General features: G+C 41.9%; 1 protein-coding gene across 10 annotated transcripts in view; it reads right to left on the reverse strand.

The window, feature by feature from the left end:
- BLTP1 (bridge-like lipid transfer protein family member 1) overlaps positions 1 to 10887 on the reverse strand; it is a 237137-nt gene extending 226250 nt beyond the window's left edge. For 9 of the 10 annotated variants that reach the window (XM_064285385.1, XM_064285382.1, XM_064285392.1 and 6 more), the window contains exons 1-2: positions 10723 to 10886; positions 9188 to 9254 (exon numbers count right to left, since the gene is read on the reverse strand). The gene's annotated coding sequence lies outside the window, so the exon portion shown is untranslated. Of the gene's footprint in view, positions 1 to 9187; positions 9255 to 10722 lie in introns of all 10 variants that reach the window. The other variant, XM_064285391.1, reaches the window with a different exon arrangement.
- Between the last annotated feature and the right edge of the window lie 916 nt (positions 10888 to 11803).

Here is an 11803-nt window from a genome sequence, read left to right on the forward strand (position 1 = left end):
CTCCATTTCAATAATCCGTCAAGTCGATTTAGCTACCATTAACTATTACATGTTATTATTGTTGGGAAGGAGCCCTGGTGGCACAGTAGTTAAGGCATTTGGTTACTAACTGAAAGATCAGCAGTTCAAACCCACCAGCCACTCCACAGAAGAACGATGTGGCAGTCTGCTTCCATAAAGACTGATACCAAAAAACCAAACCTGCTGCCATCGAGTTGATTTCGACTCATAGCGACCCTATAGGAGAGAGAGGAACTGCCCCATAGGGTTTCCAAGGAGCACCTGGTGGATTCAAATTGCTGACCTTTTGGTTAGCAGCCATAGCTCTTAACCACTATGCCACCAGGGTTTCCACAGCCTTGGAAACCCCATGGAGCAATTCTACTCTGTCCTATGAAGAGTCTCTCTCTGAGTCGGAATCAACTCAATGGCAACAGGTTTAATTTTTGGTTTTTTATTGTTGTTGTGATGGAGATCTGGTGGCATGGTGGTTAAAGCACTTGGCACGGAACCGAAAGGTTGACGGTTCAAACCGACTAGCCACTCTGCTGGAGACAAAGATACGGCAGTCTGCTTGCATAAACATTTACAGCCTTGGGAACCCCATGGGGCAGTTCTACTCTATTTTATAGGGTCACTATGAGTTGAAATTGACTCAACAGCAATGGATTTTTTGGATTGTTGTTGTTGTGTGCCATTGAGTTAATTCTGACTCAAAGTGACCCTACAGGACAGAAGAGAACTGCCCCATAGGGTTTCCTGGAACCCTGGTGGCAAAGTGGTTAAGAGCTTGGCTGCTAATCAAAAGGTCAGCAGTTCGAATCCACCAGCCGCTCCTTGGAAACCTTATGGGGCCATTCTACTCTGTCCTACAGAATCTACGAGTTGGAACTGACTTGACGCCAACAGATTCATTTTTTTGGTTATAGGGTTTCCTAGGCTGTAATCTTTATGGGAAAAGATCCCCAGGTCTTTTCTCCTGTGCAGCTGCTGGTAGGTTCAAACCAACGACCTTTTGATTAGCAGCCGATGTGCCACCTGGGCTTCTTTACAGGTTATTTGTGTAAATTAATTCATTAGACTACTTTTCTCATTAAGAAGAGGGACCTAGGAATATCACAAAAGGTCTGAGATTCCTGAAGATGGGAAAAAACCTTATAAAGGAGATAGTAGGCAACACAGGCTGCTTTATAGTTTTGGCCAGGATCAGCTCTGCATACATAGAGTAATATTATATAATTTCCTATTCTATTGATTTAAGCAAACAAAACAATTATCTTTTTAGGTCAAACAGATTAGGTCCCAGGATTCTACATGCAACAAACACAACTGCACCTGTTAACTAACTCTAAAGCCCAAAAGAATTGTAGAATAACAATCAAATAACAGAAATAGTCTAGTATCCTGGATATAGAAAGGCTTTAGAGACAGATCAGAAATGGAAAGCTTGTTCTGTCCTTTCTTTAGCTATGAGTCAGCTAGAGCAAGTTACTGAATCTCCTTGAGCCTCTGTTACCTAGTTGTAAAATGGCCATCCCTTTCTTGATGAAATGCCGAGAGCTTTAAAAACACAGAACGAACACAAAACTCTTAGTGTTTGACAAGAAGTACATTACAGCACTGATAGCTCAGCCACCATTATTGTTTTAAAAAAATCAGTTCACTAAAAAAAAGTGAAAGCTAAAAAGCAAATTAAAATGAGCACTAAACAATGATTAAAATGTGTCTTATTCCGTATATAATAAAAATCCATTGGCGTCAAGACGATTCCGACCCATAGCAACCCTACAGGACAGAGCAGTACTGCCCGTAGGGTTTCCAAGAGCAGATGGTGGATCTGAACTGCTGATCCTTTGGTTAGCAGGTGAACACTTAACCACTATGCCATGAGGGCTCCACCTTAAATAATACATAAGACAATACGTGTGTGAGTGTGTGTGTGTGTGTGTGTATACACACATACATATATATCAGGATTAATAACACAAAATTAGTTGACATAAATAGCAATCAAGAAAGTATAAAGTTAATACTAATAACACAGTTCCACAAATAATCAGTGAGCATGATTCTTAGAAGCAAATCCAATACCAAAGTACACGAGCCATCAGGCAACCACTGCAGAAAGAATATTCAGACACGGCAACTGACGATTCGAGTACTATGTCTCAGGGAACTAAATAATGTAAAGTACTTTTTAATATCATTTTCTATGCTACAAAAAATAGTTCTTCATATTAGATTACAGAAAAATTTTCAAACATCTAATAAGTTCTATCATCCAACAAAAATGCTGCACTTCAGCAAACGTCGCTTATATAACCAGAAATACGTGCTAGTTCACCTAAATACTTATTGGAAAAACAATCTCTTAAAAATCTGTAGAGAACATTATCTACTAAACGGGTAAACTGGAAGTCACTCCCGTCAAGTCTATTCTGATTCATAGCGACCCTCAGAGGGCGCCCAAAGGGGTAAATCTTTACAGAAGCAGACTGCCACATCTTTCTCCTGCGGAGCGGCTGCTGGGTTTCAAACTGCCAACCTCTTGGTTAGCAGCTGAGCACTTTAACCACTGAGCCACTAGGGTTCCTAAAAGGGTAAAAAACCAAACTCACTGCCATCGAATCAATTCTGACTTATCGCGACCTTATAGGACAGAGCTGAACTGCCCCACAGGGTTTTCAAGGAGCAGCTGGTGGATTTGAACTGTGAGCCTTTTAGTTAGCAGCCTGAGCTCTTAACCACTACACCATCAAGCCTCCCCAACAGAATAAAGACAGCTAAATTCAATCTTTTCAAATCTGGGAGAAATCATAATTTTTAAACACTGTTGTTAGCATTGTTGTTGTTGGGTGCCATCGTTTCAATTTGGAGTCATAGGACCCATGTGACAGAGTAGAACTACCAATATGGTTTTCTAGGCTGTGATCGTTACAGAAGCAAGTTGTCGTGTCTTTTTCCACAAAACCTCTGGGTGGGTTCGAGCCTCCAACCTTCTGGTTAATAGCCGAACGCTTAATCATTGAGCCACCAGGGCTTCTTTTTTAAACATTGTTGTGTGCCGTAGAATCAATTCGAACTCACATTACGCACCTCTAATGTCCACCAAGAAGCCCTGGTGGTACAGTGGTTAATAGCTCGGCTGCTAACCAAAACACTAGCAGTTTGACTCCACCAGCTGCTCCTTGGAAAGCCTATGGGGCAGTCCGACACCATTCTCTAGGATCACTGAGTCAGAATCAACTCAACAGCAACGGGTTTGGTTTTTTGGGTTTTGGAATGTCCATTAAAGGGGCCCTAGTGGAGCAATGGTTAAGCACTAGGCTGCTGACCAAAAGGTCTGTGGTTTGAACCTACCAGCAGCTCTGCAGGAGAAAAGACCTGGAGATCTGCTCCCACAAAGAGTTCAAAAACAAAAATCCAAACCCAATTCTGACTCATGGCAACCCTAAAGGGCAGAGTAGAGCTGCCCTATGGGGTTCCGAAGGCTGTAAATCTTTACCGAAGCAGACTGCCACATCTTCCTCCTATGGAGTGGCTGATGGGTTCAAGGCAGCAGTCGAGCACTTTAACCCCTGCAGCACCAGGGCTCCTTCTGTAAAGATTACAGACTAGGAAACACTATGGGGCAGTTCTACTCTGTCATATAGGGTCTCTGTGAGTTAGCATCAATTCAGTTGCACATAACTACAACAACAATATCCACCAGGACTAACTACTACCTTCAGCATATCTCTTAATATTATCAGCACTATAAAGAAATCAGCAGAAATTACCATAAGTGAAAGGTAGTACTCCCACTTCTAATCCCCATAAGCTGATCTGTTGTAGAATTTTCTTTTTACTTTTATACTGGTCGGTGAACATACTGTTTCTTTAATCAAGAACGCAATATATCCTTTCCATTTTTTATTAAAAATACTCAAGAAGGCATAGCTGTAAAAAGCCAGCAAAGTAAAATTCTAAAGTTTTCGTGTAATAAAACTGTTTCTATCTTCCTATCTGGCTTTTAAGCTACTCTCATATCTTCCCACCTCAAGCCATTCTAGTCAGAAGACCCTACCCAGTAAATACTCAAACTACCTACCCAACAAAATAGTTTGGGGACTCAGGAGAAAAGGAGAAGGAAATTAGTCATGTGTGTTTACCAATACCCTCATGATATCAATTTCAGAGAAAATAGTTATTAGTATGTTGTTATACAGAGAACCCAACAGATCCATTTAATAGCCAATAGCTATGAACTGAAAATATTGCTACAACTAAAAAAGCCTACTTCAGAGACTTTAATGGGGATACAACCTGAATAATATTACCGGTGATATCTGATATAGTGTTTTAAACAGATATGATACCAGTGATACTTGATGCAGTATTTTAAATGGATATTCATACTTACATAAAAAGTGACAAAGCACAATAAACTCAGTAGTCTATAGTTTAGACTATAAACATTTTGGTCAATGCTATCTGACTCTATGAAAATTTGCTCCCATAGTATTAAATCACCACTAAAACAATAATATATAGTAGCTACCATAAAAATGGCTGACATTTGTTCACTGCTGCTGTGTGCCAGCACTGTTCTGGACACTACATGTTTTTACACATCTTGTCATCACAGATAATTCCCCGTTTTAGAGATAAGAAAACCATGGCAGTGAGAAATTAAGCACAAACAGCTAAGACATGGCAGATCTGGGATTTCAACCTAGATTCAGGCTCCAGAGTCTGTGTTAAATTGCCTCTCATATCATTTATGTTGACAGAACCAGTCAGTAATTATATCTTATAGTTCTTACTTTCTTTTCTATGAAAAGCAAGTTCCTTCCTCACAGCTCTAAAATTCTGGTTTGGGGAGTTAATATGTTGTCAAAGCAAAGACATGACTTTGAGGACTAAAGTGAGCCTGATCCAAGCCATTGTATTTTCAATCACCTCACAGGCATGTGAAAGCTAGTCAATGAATAAGGAAGTCTGAAGAAGAACCGATGTGTTTGAATTATGCTATTGGTGAAGAATATTGACTATACCATGGATTGCCAGGAGAACAAACAAATCTGTCTTGGAAGAAGTACAGCCAGAATGCTCCTTAGAAGTGAGGATGGCGAGACTTCATCTCACGTACTTTGGATGTGTTATCAGGAGGGATCAATCATTGGAGAAGGACATCATGCTTGGTAAAACAGAGGGTCAGTGAAAAAGAGGAAGATCCTCAACAAGATCAACTGACAAACTGGCTACAACAATGGGCTCAAACATAGCAATGACTGTGAGGACGGCACAGGACAGGCAGTGTTTCGTTCTGTTGTATATGGGGTCACTATGAGTCAGAACCTACTCAACAGCATCTAACAACAACATGTTATCAAAATTCATATTTTGGTATAAAAAAATTCATATTTTTCCCAATATAGCATTTTTTTTTCCTCCTAAAGGGATTATCTTAGTCATCTCGTGCTGCTATAACAGAAATATAACAAGTGGATGGCTTCTACAAAAAGAATTTTTTTTCTCACAGTCTAGTAGGCTAGAAGTCCAAATTCAGGGCATCAGTTCCAGGGGAAGGCTTTCTCTCTCTGTTGGCTCTGGAGGAAGGTCCTTTCATCACTCTTCCCCTGGACAAGGAGCTTCTCCACACAGGAACCCTGGGTCCAAAGGACATACTCTGCTCCCGGCACTGCTTTCTTGGTGGTTTGAGGTCCCCAACTCTCTGCTTCCTCTCCTTTCCTTCTATGTCTTACATGTAAGATAAAAGGTGGTGCAGGCCACACCCCAGGGAAACTCCCTTTAGGTTGGATCAGGGATGTGACCTGAGCAAGGGTGTTACATCCCACCCTAATCCTCTTTAACATGAAATTACAATCACAAAATGGAGGACAACCACACAATATCGGGAACCATGGCCTAACCAAATTGACACATATTTTGGGGGGTGACAATTCAATCCATAACAGGGATCTTCCACTAAATGAAAGATCAGCAATCCCTATTTTTTTTAATTTCCGGAAGGGGTAACACATCAAGCTGTGGAGCATGATCAGGAGCAACAGAAGTCAAATTGCAAAATAAGCCAAGCCTGACTGAACCACCTTCCCACAGATTTCTGCAATTCTATTTTACTTCCTATTTACAAAGGCTATCAGCATATTTTTACAGACTTCATTTACTACCAAAGAAACTGATAACTGATAGAAGATACAAGGTAGTTTTAAAATCCTTTATAAACCCCCATTCAAAAAAAAGAGGTAGTTTAATCCTCCTTCTGAGTATGGGCTGGACTTTGTGATTCAGTTTTAATGAATATGGCAGAAGGAAAGATGTGTGACTAGATCAAAAACAGCAACGCAGCCTGTTCTCTCTCTTGGATCCTTTGCTCCAAGAGAAGCTAGCTTCCTTGTGAGGACACTTGAGAAGCCCTACAGAGAGGTCCATGTGGTGAGAAACTGAGACTTCTAGCCAACAGACAAATGAGTGGGCTGTCATGGAAACAAATCTTCCAGTCCCAATCAGGCCCTCAGTTGAATGCAGTCCCAGTGAACTTCTTGGCTGCAACCACACGAGACATCCTGAGCCAGAAGCACTCAGTTTAGTCACTTCCAAATTCCTGACCCACAGAAACTCTGAGATATTTGTCGTCTTAAGCCACTAAGTTAGGGTAATTTGTTACTCAGCACTAGATAACTAATACAAGGTATGAGAAAGGTAATTTTGTGAATTATCTCCAAAGTATCTCTACCCTGATGGTTCATACCTGTCGTCTTAAGCTAAGCTACCCTCACTCTACTCTTCTTTCACTAGCCAAAAGATCAGAGCTCAACAATGTCACACCAAAAATGGCTACCAGTCACAAGTGAACCATTTCCTCTCTCTACTCCATGAGTCGGAATTGACAGCAATTAACAACAACAATCATAAGGGGGAGTCTCTTGCATGGACTTTATAGAGAAACTCCAGTCTGCCTTCTATAAGTCTCTCTGCACCCATAATTATCACCATCTCCTTCCTTCCAGTCCCAGTAGAAGTCAATCTAAAGTATCTTTGACCTGTGCCCTTATATTCTATCCTGTCCAGCTTGGTGAGTGACCCTGCTTCGCCAATTATGTACCTTCATTCCTATATCTTCAAATTTTCTCTCTACTGGCAAACAAACATCGCAAATATATCTCTATACCTTTAAAAAACAAAACCCTCTCTAAAACTTACATCTCTCCCTATCCCGTCTTTGTCCCATTTATGAAACTTTCGGAAAGAGTAAATGCCATTAGCTGTTTCAACTTTCTTATTTCTTACCAACTGTGAACTGGTTCCACTTGTATAACTGCTCTTGCTCAGGTCAACAAAGTTTTCTTAATGGACACAACCAATGGGTACTTTTGTTGTCCTCATTTTACTTGACTGCTCAAGGATGCCTAATACTTATTCCTTTCCTCTAAACTTGGGTCTTCCACTGACTTCTGTCACTCTCTTAGTTTTCTCCTACTTCCCTGGTTACTCCTTCATCTCCTTTGAGTTGTGTTTTCCTCTATATCTAACTCTTAAATATTATTGTTTCCCATCCTCATTTCTCCTCTATTATCACTCTAAATTTTCTCCCTGGGTAATCTCATTCATTCCCATTGCTTTTAATAATCACCTATAAATTATGACTCCAAAATTTACATCACAAGCTGGGTCTTCCTTAATTTAGATCCATAAACACAACTGCCTAATGACATTTGCTGGAAGTCACAAATGCCTCAAACATAGCCCCAAACTAAATTCATCTCCTTTCAACCATGTTCCCAATCTATTTCTCTTCCTATACTCCCTACCCCAGGAAATGGCTCCAGAATTCAGTCAATTCCCCAAGCCAGAGATCAGAGAGTTCATTTCTTTCGTTCCATGACTATTTATTAAACATTAATTATGGGCATGAACATGATAAACCAAAACAATCAAACCCGTTGCCATCAAGTCAATTCCAACTCATAGTGACCCTATAGACAGAGTAGAACTGTCCCATAAGGTTTCCAAGGAGTGCCTGGTGGATTTGAACTGTCAACCCTTTGGTTAGCAGCTAAAATCATCCTGACTCCACTTTCCCTCAAACCCACTAAATTCTATTCATTCTATCTCATTCACATCTACTTAATCCATCCCCATCTCTCGATTCCCATTTGCGCAGCTTTACTCCTAGTTTTCATTTCCCACCTAGATTATTACAATAGCCTCTAACTGACCACCATGCTCTGAGCTCACCTCTCCAACTCATGATTCAGACTGTTGCCTATTCAACCGTGTCACTTCTATTTATCATATATAAGTTCCCCCACAATGTTCTCAAATTTTCCTAACCTCCCATGAAATTTTGAAATTCTGTCACTATCCTTAACATGAAAAAGCTGTCTGCTAAAACGAAATCAATAAAAGTCCTAGTTTGCCACTATACCTTAGTCTGCTGTGTTACCTAAAATATGAAAGATTTATTATAAATATGAACATCAACTATGTAGTTAGTGCTCATCGCCTAGTCTTTCATATAAACCAAAACACCCTTGCATATAAAACCAAGGAAATGTATGAATTCATAAAAATGTTATCTCCTAGAAAAAAATATTCATTACTCTAGTACTCTCCAAGGCCATGAATGACCACTACTTTATTACTAGAAGCCTGGAATAATGCCTAACATATGGCACTCAATAAATATTTATGGAATGAATGAAACTGTTTTTCAATCACGTTTAACCATGTTTTCTACTATTCTCCGTAGAACTCATAATAAAAAATATGCTAGAAACCCTATGCAGTATTCTATGAAGAACAACAGAAAGTCAATTCATTTTCTTCATTTCTTTTTAAAACTCCTCAAAAGCATGAGCAGATTAATAAGCAAGCAACAGAGGCAAAGAACACGGATAACTGATAGGTAATCAAGCCAAGGCTTCCCTTAGCTTTCTCTTGCCAATATACGAGCTGTGCATGTGATTAAATTGTCAGTCAGATATCAGCAGTTCAAAAGTCAGGTAAAATGATCTGCAGGTCACATTATACACCACCACCCCACCCCCATTTCCCTGATCATATGAGCAGATTAAACTACAATTGAAGCAGAAAGTTAGATTTCCTCTATCTAAACTCTGACTAGAAATTAGATTTTTTAAAAGCTTACTAAAAAATAATTACTCAAGTAAATATTTACCCTCCGATGTTGTGTTTTTCCTTCTCCTTATCTTCAGAAGGCCCTTCTATAGTGTGTCATCTTAAATCTGAAAAGAACAGCATTTTAACAAATTACACAAGGTATTCTGGATTTATCAACAGTGTCCCCATTTCGGATTAAATGACTTGACTTCACACACATACACACACGCAGAAACTCTTTTACGTCTGCCTGATATCACATTTGCTTCTTTAACATTTCCAAGCAAGAAATACTCCTAAACCTAGAATAAGACCACAACTTCCAAGCTACAGCCTTCCAAAGGTTTCAGAACCACCATATTCACGGAAGGAACATGGGTTTGGAAGTCAGAAAGTTCAGGAAATCAAATCCTAGCTTTATAACATACTCCAAGTGTGGCTTTGGGAAAGTTGTTCTCTCAAACTGTTGGGTCCTTGCTGGCACACACAGTGCCTCAATTCTTTTCTATTCCTAGCACCTGGCACACTTGCCACTGAAAGAAATGTTTATGAAAATCACCTTGTAAACTCTTAAGATACTTAGAGGTGGTCTAGCACACTGATTAAGAAAGAGGGAACTGGAGTCAGGTTAGCCGGTTTGAATCACAGCTCTGAATTTGACTTTGGACAAGTGACTTCAGGGCTACAGGCCTTAGCTCCTTCATCTAAAAAACGGGGAAAATAGACCTTTCATGACAGGATTGTTATGATGAGTAAACAATATATGTCCATAAAGCACGTACTATTCAGCAGTTAGATAAAACATTCTAGTTAATTCATCTATTTTTATGCTTTGTTTGTCCTCTTAGAATAAATCAGCTTCATTGTTATGCACACTGTGAAAGCAGCAACATGAAACCGGTTGGAACTTAACGCCTAGACAGTTACAAAACTCATGATTTCCTTACAGAGGAAATTTACAAGAACTGCTGCCTCATAACAAAGGTCCCTAACTTTCTATTATTAAAAATAAAGCCCAGGAGAGAGGGGGAAAGACAACTAACACTCTCCAGAAGGAAAATCAACTTCCCTTCACCTTCCTTTGACCAAAAGATCCATTGTATTCTTCCACAGTGTGGACTCAGCAAACACCAATTCAGAATGCAACACACATCACGCCAGGGGAGGAGACGGGGATTCTAAAGCCCACCGCCCTGGGTCAACCGACACTATGTTAAGCACTAGCAGGTCGACTGCGGCGAGATGCTGCTGGCAAGGATGAAGCCCGAGCTTGTGCACCTACTGTCCTGGCCGCGAAGTCCACACACCCGCAAGTGGGGCACCGCCCACCCGCCTGATCACCATCCCAGGGGCCGCTCCTGCATGCAAGCTTCCAACTATCCGCCTGTCATGGCCCTTCCGGCCTTCCCACTGGCCACCGACACCCACTCTACAGGTCCCCTGTGCTGCAGGTAATGATGGGAAAGGAATACGAGAAGAGTCGCCTCCGCAGCAGGCAGCCACCTCCCGGACTACGACCCAGCTGATCTCAAGAGACGCTGGAAAAAGCGCTTCCCACCCGACCCTGGCCAGCCCTGCCCGTCCTCTTCTCACCTGAGCGAGCGCCGGGAGGCCCGGAACCGCTCTGGCCTCTCTCCAGGGAAAGCAGAGGGCCCTGGGCGGCGGCGGCGGCAGCAGTAGCGCCGAGTCGGACGCGGCCTGCGGAGCAGTGCCTGCGCCTAACACCCTCAAGCCCAGCCGCCCGGCCCGCAGCCCCACGTCCGGCCCCGGGCCGTAGCCACTGACACCGAAGGGGGCGGGGAAAAAGGGGAGGAGGGCCTCGAAGCGTGGGCTGGGCGACACTGCGGCTGCGTGAACCAGTGACGTCACACGTCAGCGGCGCGGGCGCCTCGAGGCGCGCTGCCCGAGCCCCGCCCAGGGGTCGGTGTCGCCCCGCCCTTTTCCTCTTTCACGCCCTTCGTGGGCGGAGCCTGGGCGGTCAGGCGAAGGTCTGGGGCGAATTTGAAACTCAGGGTTCTAGTTATCCTGGCCTTGATGAGGCCAGAAGACTGCTGAGACCACGTAGGAAAAGGAGACTAAGCAAAAAAAGAGGAATCAGACGGGAGCTATGACGTGAGATAGGTGGGCACGAAATAGAGACAAATGTTTTATGCTCTTATCTACACTGGTAGCTTGATGGTGTGAAATGCTGCTACCCTGAGTTTCTAAGCCCAAGTCTATTATTACGATATAAAAGAAAAGTAGTTTGATCTCCATTTTTAAAAAAAAGAGGTTCTTAATATTATTAGCGAGTGAACCAAGACTAACAGCTTCCTGGGGTCAGAGGCTTACCACAAACATTTAATTTGTGCACCTGTTGTGTACAAACTGTATTAGGAAGAAGGAGCCCTGGTGGCGCTGTGCTTTAGTGCTTGGCTGCTAACCAAAAGGTCAGCAGTTCGAACCCACCAGCTGCTCCGCAGAGAAAGATATGGCAGTCTGCTTCCGTAAAGATTTACAGCTTTGGAAACCCTATGGGGCAGTTCTGCTCTGTCCTGTACGGTGGTTGTTAGTCAGAATCAACTCTACAGGAATGGGTTTAGGTTTTTGGTTTGATATTAGAAAGAGAAAAGTAGAAAACAGTCTTAGCTCTTTGGAAGCTTTAGATTGAGTGGAGAAATGTGAGGTATGCACA

The sequence above is a fragment of the Loxodonta africana genome, chromosome 5, assembly GCF_030014295.1.
Source record: "Loxodonta africana isolate mLoxAfr1 chromosome 5, mLoxAfr1.hap2, whole genome shotgun sequence".
Taxonomy (NCBI): Eukaryota; Metazoa; Chordata; class Mammalia; order Proboscidea; family Elephantidae; genus Loxodonta; species Loxodonta africana.